This window comes from Triticum dicoccoides, chromosome 1B (genome assembly GCF_002162155.2).
Source record: "Triticum dicoccoides isolate Atlit2015 ecotype Zavitan chromosome 1B, WEW_v2.0, whole genome shotgun sequence".
NCBI lineage: Eukaryota > Viridiplantae > Streptophyta > Magnoliopsida > Poales > Poaceae > Triticum > Triticum dicoccoides.
Window position 1 is genome coordinate 403,723,975 of NC_041381.1, and position 17,298 is coordinate 403,741,272.

Here is a 17,298-nt window from a genome sequence, read left to right on the forward strand (position 1 = left end):
TGCGTGCGAAGATATAGCTGGTGGGTCCCAGGAGTCAGGGGGCGAATCCTTTTTTTTGCCCGGACGCACTTCCTTGCGTGCGAAGATGTAGCTGGTGGGTCCCAGCAGTCAGGGGGAAACATTTTTTCACGAAATATGGTGGCCTGTACGGTGGGTCCCTGCTGTCAGGTGGAGGAATCATTATTTTCTGCTAATAAGGAGGCACTTCCTTACTGCGGCCGTGGACCCAGCTGCCAGCCTCTCCACGTACAGTCCATGTTCGATGGAAGTCGTTCCTTGACCACGTTGACCACGCCGCGCCGAGAGCACCACGGTGGTGGACGACGGCGAGGCCTAGGAAGGGGACGACTCGGAGCCGGGGAAGACGTAGCAGTGGATGCCCATGCAAAGAGGAGTACGAGGGTTCACTGGTTCGACTTCGGTGTGAGGTTGCTGTCACCGCAGAATAATAGGGGGTGTGGGTGAGTAGAGGGATGGCCAGGCCAGCGGTGGTAGTAGTAGGGGCGGTGAGGCCTCCGCGACATCACAGCCGACCACGAGAGGCAGGAGCATGCGGCACGAACGGCGCTGGTTTGGGCGGCTGGAGCAAGAAGACCAGAGGTTGAAGAAGCACTACGGCCGTTGGATGAACATCGTACGGTAACAGGAGCTAGAATCATTCATATTGACTAAGTTAACAAAGACCTCCGTCCCCATCAACTTGGTAGGCCCACAAGTCAGCCTCCCACTATGCTGGGTTCCAGCTGGCAGGGGGAGTATTCATTTTTTTGTGCGTAATAAGGAGGCACTTCCTTGCGTGCGAAGATAGCTGGTGGGTTCGACCTGTCAGCGGGAGGCATTTCCTTGTGTGCGGCCGTGGACCCAGCTGTCAGCCACTCCACGCACAGTCTACTTCCGATGGTGTCGTTCATTGACCACGTTGACCACGCCGCGCCGAGCACATCCAAGGTGGTGGACGACGGCGAGGCCCCGGACAACAACGAGCCGGAGATGGGAAGACGAGGGAGTAGAGTCGCAGACGGAGAGGTGTGCGAGGGTTAACTGGTTCTAGTGCGGTGTGGTTCGGCAGTCGGTGGAGAAGAACATGAGGTGTGGAGGGGTGGAGGGATGGCCTGGCCAAAGGTGGAGTAGCGCTTCATAGCGAAGCATGCTAAGCAGAGCTGCTAGCAGCAGGAGGCGGGAGGTGGTCCCGGCGGCGCTGGAGGAAGAAGACGAGAGATTGAAGATGGATGCCGGTCGTTGGATGTAAATCCAACGGCTAACATGTCAAAATCACTTGTTGACTAAATTGACAACGACTTGCATTGGCTTCGACCTATTGGGCCACATTTCAGCCTCCAAAAATGTGGCACGTATTCAACCCATTTTTTCAGAATTTACACTCTTTTTTTTGTGCGGTAGAATTTACAGTCAATATGATATATATTTTTTGAATTACAGCCATTAGCTGGGCTGGGTGAAAAAATTATGTAGCGTCCATGCGGCCCATTTATTTTATTTCCTAAAAAATTACAGGCCATTTGCACTTTCTCGAAATACACGATTTTGCTTGGCTGATTCTAATTATAATGTTGGGTTGGACCAGTAATGTTATCAAAAAATAAAAAGGGGCTGAGCATTTTGTTATAAATATATTTAAATAATAAGTGATATTATTATATTCATCCTTAAATCTTACCAAGCTTTTGTACACAATCACTAGGATTTTTGTGCCAAAACAATCCAGAATTTTATTGTTAAGAAATTATTTATAACTTAATAAGATGTGGGATATTGTTTTCTTACATATGTAAGTATTTGTTAAATATATGATGACAATAAAAATAATATATAATAACATATAAAATAATTTAAATATATATAATATAGTTATAAGGGAAACATAAGTTGGACCTGGCGTTCCTATTCTTATATAGAAAAATAGAATAGACCTCTGCGTTTTCTTCAAAAAAATACATAAATTGGGCTGCCGATATTGAGGAAAAATAAAACCTCGGATGGGAGGTCAATAGGCCGGTCAGCCCTCAAGAAAATACAAACATGCCTATGGACCTCCCATCCGAGGTCATGGGCTGCGCATGTTAAAAATGAAAGCCTAGACGGGGCAGCCCAAAACCATGTCCAACACTTGCCAAAACTTCGTCTTCGTTTTCTCTGTGTTTCGCACACTCGACATTGTGTGGGCATTTTGACTATGCATCATATGAAGATGTGCTATGCATGAATGTTGATCAGCATGATGTTAACTGGCTGGTAGTTCCATTTTCTACCATGAATAAAACTTCCAACATGATGTTAACCCTGTTTGAAAAGGCAGTGTTAATATAAATGCTCTGCCTCTGAAAGTTGCAGTTTCTTATCTAAAACTGAACTTGCAGTTTCTTATCTGAAACTGAAACTTGCAGTTTCTTCTCTGAGAATCACATTGTCTGCACTTTTATACTTCTATGATACTATATTTTTTTAAGTGCTAAAAATAGATCTCTAGAATTCATAAAATACTTCATATGCTCAATACTGCAAATCTGAAATTCAAAAGACATTCATATCTGAAAGTACTCTCAAAATACACTACACAAAACACAATTCACAACCTGCAAATACTGACAACCCTAAGCTCCTACTGACAATTCATAACCTGCCCGACTATTGGGCTGGGGGGCAGTCCCCTCCTATTCCTCGGCAGCAGACAGCCACCCCGTGAGACGATGTGAACGGCGAGGGAGACGATGGCGGGGAAGCGTCGTCGGGCCAACTACTTTTCTCCTCTTGCAGTTGGGTTCGGTCGACGAAGACTCTACCGGCTCGCTCTGGCAGGACACCCTCACAAACGGCACCCTGTAGATGCTCGATCCTTCAATCTCTGGTGGATGCTCCATCTGGGATCGATACTCCCACCACCGCTCCCTCATGATCGGATTCGGTGAATCTGTTTGCTCCATGGCCTAGAGGAGCAACTCTATGTACTCTGACGCGACTCCCTCCGGGAGTATCGCCACCTTTTCGCTCTGTTGCAGATATTTGGTCATGGATATCACCGTCGCCGCTAGTTCGTCCTTGTTGTTAAACCAAGACTGTATCTCCAACATACTAGCTAGCTTCACAGGGTCGCCATCTGCGATCCTCACGTATCGGTTGTACTCCTCCATCGATCTACTTCTCCACATCACCTTCACTCGCCGGCGGCTATTTTTGAATGGAAGAGGAAAGGAGCAGCGCTAGTTTTGGATTAGAACAAGAGAGGAGCGACACTGGTTTTGGACTGGAACAGGAGAGGAGGGGCGGTGGTTTTGAAATGGAAGAGGAGAGGAGCGGCGTTGGATTTAGATTGGAACAGGAGAGGAGCGTCGGTGGTTTAAGAGGAGAAGAGCGGAAGAGCGACGCTGGTCTTGGAAGTATTTTTTTTCTTGTTTTGTGTATAACATGTATTTTATGTGCGAAAATCATGGTCAATTATGACCCAAAATAAAAGGGAGACTAGTTAATGTGGGGTCGCTTTCTTAATTGAAGGGTAAATTGATTTTGATTTTGATCCAGTCACAGCGCGCTGGCCCTCTCGTCGAATCCTAAATCGCTGTCGCACGCTCCTCTTCTCCATTGCAAAATCACCTCCTCTCCTCTCCATCATCTCCATTCCAAAACCACCGTCTCGCCTCTCCCTCTTCTGATCTTCTCCATTGCAAAACCACCTCCTCTCCTCTCCATCATCTCCATTCCAAAACCACCGTCTCGCCTCTCCCTCTTCTGATCTTCTCCATTGCAAAACCACCTCCTCTTCTCTCCATCATCTCCATTCCAAAACCACCGTCTCGCCTCTCCCTCTTCTGATCTTCTCCATTGCAAAACCACCTCCTCTCCTCTCCATCATCTCCATTCCAAAACCACCATCTTGCATCTCCCTCTTCTGATCTTCTCCATTGCAAAACCACATCCTCTCCTCTCCATCATCTCCATTCCAAAACCACCATCTTGACTCTCCCTCTTCTCTATTGCAAGACCACCGTCTCTCCTCCCATCTTCCAAAGCTAGCACCGGACCACTCAGAAGGACATCTATGGAGAGGATGCAGCAGCGAATCAGGCAGATTGCCGGCGGCGACCAGGCAAAGTTAGCCAGGTTGAAGGAGATCCTTAGTTGGTTTGAAAATGAGTGGGAGATTTCGAGGACGGTGCGGGCCATGTGGCAATGTATGCAAAAGAGCGAGACGGCGGCGACGAGGGCGGCGATGTACATGTATTCCTTGGCGGCAGTCACGTCACAGTCCTCCGAGTTCATCGAGTATCTCCTCTGGGCGATAGAGCAGGCAGATTTGCCCGAGGAGACAGTCAGGCGGAGGTGGTGGGCGTACAGGTCGAAGGTCGAGCACCCAGCGGACAAGGAATCGATCGAGTATGGTGTGCCGTTCGTGAGGGTGCAGAGCCAGCCGGAGCCGCAGGAGTATTCATTCTCCCACCACAAGAGGAGGCCGGATAGTGGGACGTCGCTTCCCCGCCGTTCTCCACGGTTCCCTCGACCCTTGCCTCGTTTCAACGGCGGCGGTAGGGTTTAATGTAAGCTTCACACTAACCTAATCTTCCACCTGCTCATGCTTACAATCAGTGTGACAGCTAATGAAAATCATGCTTACAATCAGTCTCTAAGTACTATGCCAATTGCCCTAAAATAGCTCTGGACCTTTGGGTCAAAGTTATACACAATGTACAAATAAAGAAAAATAGATTGGTGCTTCTTTCAGAAAAGAGTACTCCCTAGAAAACTGCCAATATAAGCTACTGGTATTTGGTTAGAAGATTTGCTGCTGAGAAAGACCCGTCCACAGAGAGCGCCACACATCCCACTGGTGGTGGTGGATGCCAATGCGTGCATGCAGCATGGTTGGTGTTGGTAATTTTTACTTGGCACACCTCGCACTCTGCATATATGCTGGTTCCATACGTACATTTGTGCAGTTCCACCAAAATGCAGCTGAATAACCCTATTTGCACAGATAATGAAAAAGTGTGATTACATTATAGTGGCACTAGTTGATGAAACACACAAAATAAATAGAAAAAAATATTGCAATAGTATCATAGTATGCCATGCTGCGAGGGCGAGATGGGCCCTGCGACGCCTCATACGGTATGCCTCATACTGGACATCGTCCCAAGTCTCCCAGATACACCTTCTGCCAGTGATGAACATCAGTGTACAGTGGTAGTACAAGGAGGCGCCTTGAGACATTCAAATCTCTATTTTTGTTCATATCAACTAAAATTAAGCACCCCAGTTTGCAGAAACGCTTAAACATTAACAATGGGACTAGTTGATGAAACATACATTAACAAAGAGAAGCACTTTCTTTATCTACATTGGAAATGGAATGACAGAGATGACACTCGCTCTATTTTAACTGTATTATTACTTCATTTTATCAGTGACACTAGGGTCGAGCAGGTGGCAAACGAGGATGGAGGTCGGGGGTGCTTAGACTGGGATGCTGAAGCTGGTTCTTTCAGTCACTAACATGGATTATTCAATTCATGGGACCTTTTGGTGCAGTTCACCTAAAATGAAGCAATGTCCCGTGAGCTAGCAGCTTCTTCTTCAAAAAAAAATTAAGAAAAGGGCTCCAGCCCTAGTTCCATTTCCATCAGAAAACGAAAGCCACACAGCTTCTTCTTCATTAGTTGCAATAAAATTGAGCAACACCAAGGTTGGTTGTGAAGCTCCTGGAATGCTCAACTATAATTTGGATATCATTTGTGCAGTTCAACTAAGATCGAGCGTGAAATGTATATCTCTATTTGCACAAAAAAGGTGGAAAGGAGGATGACTAACAAGTGATGAAATATGCATCAAATGAAAAGAAGCATGCTCCTTATCTGAATGGCAATCCTACAAGGACAGTAGCAATTTCTAAAGCAGTGGCATTGCTAGATATTAGTGTGGGCATTAGGATTAACTATGACAACCGTTAAATATGACATTACTTTGGGCACGGGAGAGTAGGCGGACCAGGACAGTTGCATTTCTAACGAAAAGAACCAACTTATCTTAATGGGAAATTTAGCAGGACATGTAAAAAAGTGCCATTGATTCATATTACTGGAGGCATTACATTGAAAACAACATTGGTTTAACGTGTCCTTACTTTTAACAGTGCGACTGCTACATTTTACCAGTGGCATTACATAAGAGTGGCTCGGGGCAACAAACATCAGAACAGGATATCTCGGTTGGTCCCATTTCTGTTCGGTATAGCCGCCTTATACTGTGTGAGGCTAGCAAATCTAGTGTTGGATTTACTCTGTTGACTTGTCCCCCAGTCCCCACTTTCTTTCCTTTTTCAACCAATAGATCGGGTTTATATTGAGTTTGTACTGCATTTCCCTTTATTTCCCTAGTAGACCTAGAGACCAGTTGGATAGCCAGTCTCTGCTACTTTTCACCCCCATTATTTCCTCTTTCGACCAAGTCCTAGATTCACGTAACAAATCCTCCCCCACCCTCACCCCCTTTCTTCCTTGTTTGAACCAAGTAGTACTAGATTCGAGTGCATGAACTAGTTTTACCTCTTAAACATAAAAAAATTAGGTGGGTTTCGAACAGCCGATCGATCCTATCTACGAGGGGGCCTGAGAAATAGTAAAAGATACAAATGCAGCGACTCAGGAGCTCGGGAAGTAGAGCAAGGCCGGTTTCGAAGGAAGTTATACCTGATGGTCGTCGGGATGTCGCTAGGTGGGCGGCGGGAGGCCGGATCAGCCCACACTACGGCAGCGAGGAAGAAGGGGTCGGAGGCCCTCCCTCGCCAGCGGTGCTTGGGAGAGAACGGCAAGGCAGGCTGATCGGGACGCGCCCAACAGTGGGTAAGAGTTGTCGCCGAGGATGACCGCGTGAACGTTGCACCTTCTCACCTTCCTCGGCGGAGAGGATCTGGCTGGATCTGTGACCAGCGGTGAGCAGAGAGAGAGAGAGAGAGAGAGTGTGTGGCCACCGCTGTCGTGTTTAGATCTGGAGAGGCTGAGACAGTGTGAAGAGAGCAACACTAGCAAGCAAGCGCGGAGGCTCCTGCCTATATAGTGGAGTAGTACTAGTTTTCTTTTGTCTACCGGAGTCGGCTTGACCTCGTCAATGACTGTCGAGAAGTCTTCATGCACGTGGCCCGGAGGCGCAGTTGTCGTCATTTTGATCTAAAGCGCCGGATTATAACATATAACACGAAAAAATGCCACATGACAAGAAATCATAACCTCACTGCCCAAAGGAGACAACATGAATCCCGACGGACAAACTAGACGAGGAACAAAGCTCAAATTAAAGATAAACTCATAGAAAAGGGGTCTGTCAATAGATGTCCTAATTAACATAGCCGACTTGACCTAGATGGTAGCAGAGTAGTCTTCGTGCATGTGCCCCCAATGACTAGCCCAACTCAGTTGTCGCTGTTTAACCCTCACAGTGATCCGAAGCACATGACACCTAATTTTGCGAGATGACAAGAAACCTTTTTTTAGATTTCTCACCATAACTACAGCCATGTACAACACAACCTACACGATATGTAGACGATAGCCAATCCAGGCGTGTTTGCTGGAGTCTGGTCACATGCATGGACGAACTGATCTTCCGTGTCTTGCAGGGATCGTCCAGGCACCAACGTAGTACAACACTTCTCTAGTACTATCGCTTGTCTCCCTCTTCTATTAAGTCACCCGACTTGCGGGGCCGGGGAGTGTGCCTATGGTCGGTTCTCAATTGTCGTCCCACATGTGTGTGCAAACGCAATATGATGCGCGTTCCATTCGGAGAGAAGCGTGCCAAACCGACCGACCGTCTGGGGTGCGACACGAATGCGACGGGCGTGCTGTATACTCCGTACATGTGTACCGCCATTTTCTAGAGGCTTTTCTCCATGGCGCAATCCATGGATACAAAATTAGTATAGTGTATACTATTTAAAAGTCGAGGGCGGGGCTTTTCCTGCGCGGTAGGCAGCGGGGCAGTTCCGCCTAGTCGGTTCGACAGAGACGCGAGAAGACGAGGGAGTAGGCTGCTGCAAACGTAGGGCTGTGTGATTTGACAGCGAGTTACTGCTAGACAGGTGGGCCCCCGTGATTTGACTTGCCATTATCATTTTAACTGCGGCGCTACGACCGGCGTGAGTCTCCTGATTCCTGACCACCTCCATACAGGTGCCTCTCCCAATGCTCCACCATGTAGTAGAGGCTGGCTCTTGCATGAGAGCCCACTTCTCCACTTTTTCCTTGCCCTCTCTTTCCTCCACATATGCAAAATGTCATCTAAAGCACACTATTGTACTTAGATTGGTCGTAATGGAGAGTATCATATACTAGTATCATGCATATGATACTTTTGTATGATACTACATCCGTAATGCATAGTATCATGTGTTGGTATCATAGGTTAGTTTATTTATTGTCATGAATGACACATAGTAGCACATCATTTAATATGATACTAAATTATCATATTATGATACTCAACTCTCTCTTTTCTTCATTTAATTCGACATCACCTCATCAAGATTGCATAGTTGGCATGCATGATGCTACTCCCATTAAAAGCAGCTTTACTTGCTCCTACAGGTGCTAAGCTTGCCACATAGGCATAAAGTCTGATGTGGCAAGTTAATCAAGAAGAGAGAGACTAGTTTGGTGACCCGAGGAAGAAACGGTGCTAAGCGCGTGTACCTAGGTGAAAAGACAATTTTGAGTCTATAGCTAATTAAATGAAGCAAACTTAGCAACGCCATTTCATTGGAAGAGGTCACTCCTTGGCAAAAGCAATAAATACTAGTACTCCCTGTGTCCCATAATATAAGAACGTTTTTGGCACTACACTAGTGTCAAAAACGTTCTTATATTATGGGACGGAGGGAGTACGAAGTAAGAGATAGAGAGAAGTAAAAAATACACTTATAGCCAACCTTGTTGTAGTATGAGTGACTAAGTGATGACTATGTATGACATGCCAACATCAGATAGCCTAACGCACCGTGTTAAATCTCCAAGGGTGCGACCGTGCGAGCGACGCGATGGTCGTGGTAGGCGCGACCATGATACGGGCTGCTGGCAGCCCTTGGATCTGAGATCAAACGGTCGCATGCTAAGTTGCTGAAAATTTGCAAAATAACCCTCCAGTATAGGATATTCACCCATAGGTCTAGAATCACGCCATGCAACCGTTCGATCTCAGATCCAAGGGCTCTCGGAAGCCCGTATCATGGAAGAATGGAAAGCCACTACCCTGCCGTTTGCACGCTGGCAGTTCACTCCTACTCGTCCCCGCACGTCCTTTAATACTATGGTGGTTCGCTCCTAGTTGTCCCGTCCATTCACATTACGGCAGTTCCACTAATCCTAACCCTCCTCCCAAATACATGGTGTCCCAAATCTCCATGATCGGCAGTGAGTACAAGGTTAGAACCATCACCGGCGATGAGTTCGACGTCATCTACACCTGTTCTTCCGCGACGGTGAAAGGATGCCTTTCTCGCTTTAGACGCATGTTCGAAGACTCAGATGATGAGTGGGTCGCTGGGCTAGATGTTGAGTACACCATAGTCCTAGGACGAGAGAAGGATCTAAAGGATGAAGAGAGGAAGAAGCCCGCCGTGATCCAGGTTTGCGTGCATGACTTATGCTTGGTCTACCACATATGCCATGCCGACGTTGAGTTCCTGGATTTTAAGGACTTCCTCGAGAGCAACCTAGTCAAATTCATTACTGTAGACTTTGGTAACGACAAAGAAGTCCTCGGTCGGATAGGCCTCGTTGTAGGCAACACCTTCGACCTCCAAAAGAATCGACTGGTGTCCTCTTGTCAGCCTTCAATGCTGACCCTGGCAGGAGGCATGGTTCATCCTTCATACGGTAAACTGGAGAAACCTCCATACACGTTTCATCGTTATGCATGGCAGCGAAATGTACTAGATATGGACCACATCCACTACGCTGCAATGGATGGCTACCTTTGTTTCAATATCTACAAGGGTTGGATGAAGAGCAACAGCCAAGTGTGCAGTTCAAGCAAAGAAGTATCGGCCAAGAGGAAGAGGGACAAGGACGAAGTCGAGGACGTGGACAAGGACTCCGAGTAAGGTGGCAGTGTCGTTGCTCATGGTGGTTCTAATGCAGTGTCTACCGGAATAGTTGCAAAGTTTAATTTGAGGTGTGCTTAATTTAATTTGAGGGGTGTGTTGTGCTGAGCCCCCAGCAGAACTATGTTATGTTTCTTCTCGTTACTTTAACTCTTCAGTACCTACATACTAGTATTTCTTACATTTCATCTTTTAGTTGGTATAGTACTACCACTCGTTTCTTCACATTATATACGTACAATATATATGGCCAACATCATATAGCCAGCAGTTTAGTTGTCAAAGAATTTCAGGGTGCTTAGTTTTGTCAAAGAATTCCAGGGTGCTTAGTTTTATTTGAGGGGTGGGTTATGCACTTGTGCTGGACACCATCATTGTGACAAGCCTTTTTAATAGTACTATATGCATAATTTGGCGAAGAGCGCTCTCTATATGTACCACCTTTTTTTTAATTTCAAGTTTTGCTCCAAGGCGTGATTCATCGATACTACTACTATACAAAAGTGGAGTATATACATTTTTTTAAAGGCTAGAGGGCGGGGTAGTCTAGCTCGGTCGGTTTCACGAGAGGCGAGGGCCTTTGTGATTTGACGGCTCACTACTGCTGTCAAATTGAATAGTACTGCACCGCCCGCTGCACGCCCGGTGCCTCCATTAAACCCCTCCATTAAACCCGCATGCAAACCGAGAATCCTACTCCGGCCACACGTCTGTTCATGAGCAGGCTGGAATTAAACGCAACACCGGCCGAGCTCCTCCCATCCGCCCTCAGTTTAAACGAGGCCAGATGCCGGCCAAGCTCCTACCGTCCGCCCTCTATTTACACGAGGCCAGACAGACAGCGGGAAAGAATCGCACCCCTCCGCCGCTCCCCCATCTCCTCCTTCACCATTTTCTCCACTCTTCCGATGGCTTCCGATGAGCCGTTCTCCGGCATATTACCCGGTTGGGTGGCCCGCCGAGCCCTCCGGATACGGGCGAGGCCGCTCGGTGCTTCACCAACCTCGCTTGGCCCGACGGAGCCAGTTGCCGCCCCAAGCAGGCACGTGGTTCAGCAACTCGCCGCTCCAGTTCAGCTCGATGATGAGTGGCGAGTTGCTCCACACCGGCACTTCATTTGAGGGGTGGGTTGTGCTGGACACCATTATTGTGACTAGCCTTTTTAATAGTACTATATGCATAATTTGGCGACGAGCGGTCTCTATATGTACCACCTTTTTTTAAAATTTCAAGTTTTGCTCCATGGCGTAATCCATCGATACTACTGATGTACAAAAGTATACATTTTTTAAAAGGCTAGAGGGCGGGGCAGTCTAGCTTGGTCGGTTTCACGAGAGATGAGGGCCTTTGTGATTTGACGGCTCATTACTGCTGGAAGGCGGGGCCTTGCGATTTGACTGCTCGTATAAATGCACCGACGACCTAAGGAGGAGCAAAGAACCATGCGGTATACTGATACGTCCATTTTGCATCATGTTTTTATATCAATATGTATTGCATTATGGGCTGTTATTACACATTATATCTCAATACTTATGGCTATTCTCTCTTATTTTACAAGGTTTACCATGAAGAGGGGGAATGCCGGCAGCTGGAATTCTGGCTGGAAAAGGAGCAAACATTGGAAACCTATTCTGCACTGCTCCAAAAGTCCTGAAACTCCACGAAACATATTTTTGGATTTATTAAGAATTATTGAGAAGAAGAAGTACACCAGGGGGCCCACACCCTGTCCAGGAGGGTGGGGGCGCGCCCTCCTGTCTCCTAGGCCCCCTGGTGGCCCTCCGGTGTCCATCTTCTGCTATATGAGGGCTTTTACCCTGGAAAAATCATGGGCAAGCTTACGGGACGAAACTCCGCCGCCACGAGGCGGAACCTTGGCGGAATCAATCTAGGGCTCTGGCGGAGCTGTTCTGCCGTGGACACTTCCCTCCGGGAGGGGGAAATCATCACCAACGATCCTCTCATCGGGAGGGGGTCAATCTCCACCAACATCTTCACCAGCACCATCTCCTCTCAAAACCCTGGTTCATCTCTTGTATCCAATCTTGTATCAAAACCACAAATTGGTACCTGTGGGTTGCTAGTAGTGTTGATTACTCCTTGTAGTTGATGCTAATTGGTTTACTTGGTGGAAGATCATATGTTCAGATCCTTTATGCATATTATTACTCCTCTGATTATGAACATGAATATGCTTTGTGAGTAGTTACGTTTGTTCCTGAGGACATGGGTGAAGTCTTGCTATTAGTAGTCATGTGAATTTGGTGGTTGCGGATGCTTGCAATAGGGGTTAATCATAAGTGGGATGCTTGTCCAAGTAATGGTAATACCCAAGCACCGGTCCACCCGCATATCAAATTATCAAAGTACCAAACGCGAATCATATGAGCGTGATGAAAACTAGCTTGACGATAATTCCCATGTGTCCTCGGGAGCTCCTTCCTCATTATTAGAAATTGTCCAGACTTGTCCTTTGCTACATAAAGGATTGGGCCACCTTGCTGCACTTTATTTACTTGTTACTCGTTACTATTTATCTTATCACGAAACTATCTATCACCTACAATTTCAGTGCTTGCAGAGAAGACCTTACTGAAAACCGCTTATCATTTCCTTCTACTCCTCGTTGGGTTCGACACTCTTACTTATCGAAAGGACTACGATAGATCCCCTACACTTGTGGGTCATCAAGACTCTTTTCTGGCACCGTTGGCGGGGGGTGTAGCGCTTTTGGTGAGTGGAACTTGGTAAGGAAACATTTATATAGTGTGCTGAAATTTTCTGTTACTTGTCACTATGGAAACTAATCCTTTGATGGGCTTGTTCTGGGTATCTTCACCCCAACCAAAAGAGCAAAGAGTTGCTCCTCAACCTACTGAACTTTATGAAAATATTTACTTTGAGATTCCTTCGGGTATGATAGAGAAACTGCTAGCTAATCCATTTACAGGAGATGGAACATTACATCCCAATTTACACCTTATCTTTGTGGACGAAGTTTGTGGATTATTTAAGCTTTTAGGTATTCCCAATGATGTTGTCAAAAGGAAGGTCTTCCCTTTATATTTGAAGGGAGATGCATTGACATGGTATAGGCTATGTGATGATACGAGATCTTGGAATTATAAACGATTGAAGTTGGAATTTCACCAGAAGTTCTATCCTATGCATCTTGTTCATTGTGATCATAATTACATATATAATTTCTGGCCTCGCAAAGGAGAAATCATCGCTCAAGCTTGGGGGAGGCTTAAGTCAATGTTATACTCTCATGCCCCAGTCATGAGCTCTCCCGGGAAATGATTATTCAAAAAATTTATGCTCGGCTTTCTCTTAATAATCGCAACCTGCTCGATACTTCCTATGCTGGTTCTTATATGCTGAAGACTATTGATTTCAAATAGGACTTATTGGAAAGAATTAAATGCAACTCTGAAGATTGGGGTTCCGACGATGTTAAGGAGTCAGGTATGACACCTAAGTTCGATTGTGTTAAATCTTTTATGGATACCGATGCTTTTCGTGGATTTAGCACTAAGTATGGACTTGACTCTGAGGTAGTAGCTTCTTTCTGTGAATCTTTTGCTACTCACGTTGATCTCCCTAAAGAGAAGTGGTTTAAATATAATCCTCCTATTGAAGTGAAAGTAGTTGCACCTATTATAGTCGAAGAAAAGACTATTACCTATAGTGATCCTATTGTTCCTACTGCTTATGTTGAGAAACCCCTATTTCCTGTTAGGATAAAGGATCATGCTAAAACTTCGACTATTGTTCGTAAGAGTAATACTAGGACTTATACACCTCCTGAGCAAATCAATGTTGAACCTAGTATTGCTATGGTTAAAGATCTCTTGGATGATGATTTAGATGGGCATGTTATTTATTTCCACGATGAAACTACTAATATTGCTAGACCAGACACTAAGATTCATAGACCTGTCATAGGCATGCCTGTTATTTCTGTTAAAATAGGAGATCATTGTTATCATGGCTTATGTGATATGGGTGCTAGTGCTAGTGCGATACCTTATGATTTATATAAACAAATTATGCACGACATTGCACCCGTTGAATTAGAAGACATTGATGTTACTATTAAGCTTGCTAATAGGGATACCATTAAACCTGTTGGGATTGTTAGAGATGTTGAAGTTTTGTGTGGGAAAGTTAAATACCCTGCTGATTTTCTTGTTCTTGCTTCCCCACAAGATGCCTTCTGTCCAATTATTTTTGGTAGACCCTTCTTGAATACAGCTAGTGCTAAGATTGATTGTGAAAAATACACTATCACCATTGGCTTAGATGGTATGTCTCATGAGTTTAATTTTGCTAAGTTTTGTAGACAACCTCGTGATAGAGAATCACCTAGTAAGGATGAGATTATTGGTCTTGCTTCCATTGCTATGCCTCCTACTGATCCATTAGAACAATATTTGCTAGACCACGAAAATGATATGTTTATGAAGGAGAGAAGGGAAATAGATGAAGTGTTCCTTAAACAGGAACCTGTGCTGAAACATAATCTTCCCATTGAAATTCTTGGGGATCCCCCTCCACCCAAGGGTGATCCCGTGTTTGACCTCAAACCTTTACCTAATAATCTTAAGTATGCTTATCTTGATGAAAAGAAAATATATCTTGTTATTATTAGTGCTAACCTTTCAGAGCAAGAAGAAGAAAGATTATTGAAAACTCTGAAGAAGCACCGAGATGCTATTGGATACACTCTGGATGATCTTAAGGGCGTTAGTCCCACATTATGCCAACACAAAATTAAATTGGAGGACGATGCCAAACCAGTTAGAGATCCTCAACGACGACTAAATCCCAAGATGAAAGAAGTGGTAAGAAAGGAGATACTAAAGCTCCTTGAGGCAGGTATAATTTATCCCATTGCTGATAGTGAATGGGTAAGTCTTGTCCATTGTGTTCCTAAAAAGGGAGGTATTACTGTCGTTCCTAATGATAAAGATGAATTGATCCCGCAAAGATTATTACAGGTTATAGGATGGTAATTGATTTTCGTAAATTAAATAAGGCTACTAAGAAAGATCATTACCCTTTACCTTTTACTGATCAAATGCTAGAAAGACTATCCAAACACACACATTTTTGCTTTCTAGATGGTTATTCTGGCTTCTCTCAAATACCTTTGTCAGCGGGAGATCAATCAAAAACTACTTTTACTTGCCCTTTCGGTACTTTTGCTTATAGACGTATGCCTTTTGGTTTATGCAATGCACCTGCTACCTTTCAAAGATGCATCATGGCTATATTCTCTGATTTTTGTGAAAAGATTTGTGAGGTATTCATGGATGACTTCTCCATTTATGGATCCTCTTTTGATAATTGTTTGAGCAACCTTGATCGAGTTTTGCAAAGATGCAAAGACACTAGTTTCGTTCTGAATTGGGAAAAGTGTCACTTTTGGTTAATGAGGGCATTGTCTTGGGGCATAAGATTTCCGAGAGAGGTATTGAAGTTGACAAAGCCAAAGTTGATGCTATTGAGAAGATGTCATGTCCCAAGGACATAAAAGGTATAAGAAGTTTCCTTCGTCATGCCGGTTTTTATAGGAGGTTCATTAAGGACTTCTCTAAGATCTCTAGGCCTCTAACTAATTTGTTGCAAAAAGATATTCCTTTTGTCTTCGATGATGATTGTGTAGAAGCATTTGAAATACTGAAGAAAGCTTTGATCACTGCACCCATTGTTCAGCCACCTTATTGGAATTTACCTTTTGAAATTATGTGTGATGCTAGTGATTATGTTGTAGGTGTTGTTCTAGGGCAAAGAGTTGATAAAAAATTGAATGTTATCCAGTATGCTAGTAAAACTCTTGATACTGCCCAAACAAATTTAGCTACTACTAAAAAAGAGTTCTTAGCAGTTGTGTTTGCATGTGATAAGTTTAGACCTTATATTGTTGATTCCAAAGTTACTATTCACACCGATCATGCTGCTATTAAATATCTTATGGAAAAGAAAGACGCAAGTGAGGGGCCATCAGGTCAGATTTGGAAGTTTAAACTACACGGCTGACATCCACGGAGACTTAATATTCAACGGATTCGAGCCACAGTCGAGCACGCCGCACTGTCACGATGGGCATGATCTAGCTCTGCCGCCGGACAGTGCGCAGAGCGCCGCTCGGGTGTCCGCTCCGACCCTTAGCACGGAGCCGACTGCGCCGATCAAGGACGGGTGGCTAGACGCCGCCTCGGGGGCTGCAATCTCTACGGCGATCGAGCCGAAGACCAATCTCGTTCTTCACAAAGCTCGTGACTCCAAGGTGCCGGACTCCATTCCGGACTCCGAATCTTCCACACCCCTCCCGATCGAACCCAATTGGGCTCCGATCATGGAGTTCACCGTCGCGGACATCTTTCAACACTCGCCCTTTGGCGACATCCTGAATTCACTAAAGTCTCTCTCTTTATCAGGAGAGCCCTAGCCGGACTATGGTCAGCAAGGTTGGGATGCGGACGACGAAGAAATTTGAATCCCACCCACCACCCACTTCGTAGCCACTGTCGATGATTTAACCGACATGCTCGACTTTGACTCCAAAGACATCGACGGTATGGACGCCGATGAAGGAGACGACCAAGAACCAGCGCCTATAGGGAACTGGAAAGCCACCTCGTCATACGACATATACATGGTGGACACCCCAAAAGAAGGGGATGGCAATGGAACAACGGAGGATGAACCCTCCAAGAAACAGCCTAAGCGCCGGCGTCAGCGGCGCCGCTCTAAATCCCGCCAAAGCAAAAATGGTGAGTCCGGCACCGGAGACAATAACACCCCGGACAATGCCGAAGAAAACCCCCTCCAGCAGGATTCAGCGCAGGAGGATGGAGAAGCCAGCCCTCATGAGAGAGCGGTAGACAGAGAGGTCGAGGACGATAATTACATGCCTCCCTCCCAAGACGAAGCAAGCCTTGACGACGATGAATTTGTCGTGCCTGAGGACCCCGTTGAACAAGAGCGTTTCAAACACAAGCTCATGGCCATGGCAAGCAGCCTCAAGAGAAAACAGCAACAGCTTAGAACTGACCAAGACTTGCTAGCCGACAGATGGACTGAAGTCCTCACTGCCGAAGAGTACAAACTCGAACGCCCCTCCAAGAGCTACCCAAAGCGCAGGCTGCTACCCCAACTAGAGGAGGAAGCAACTAGACCTA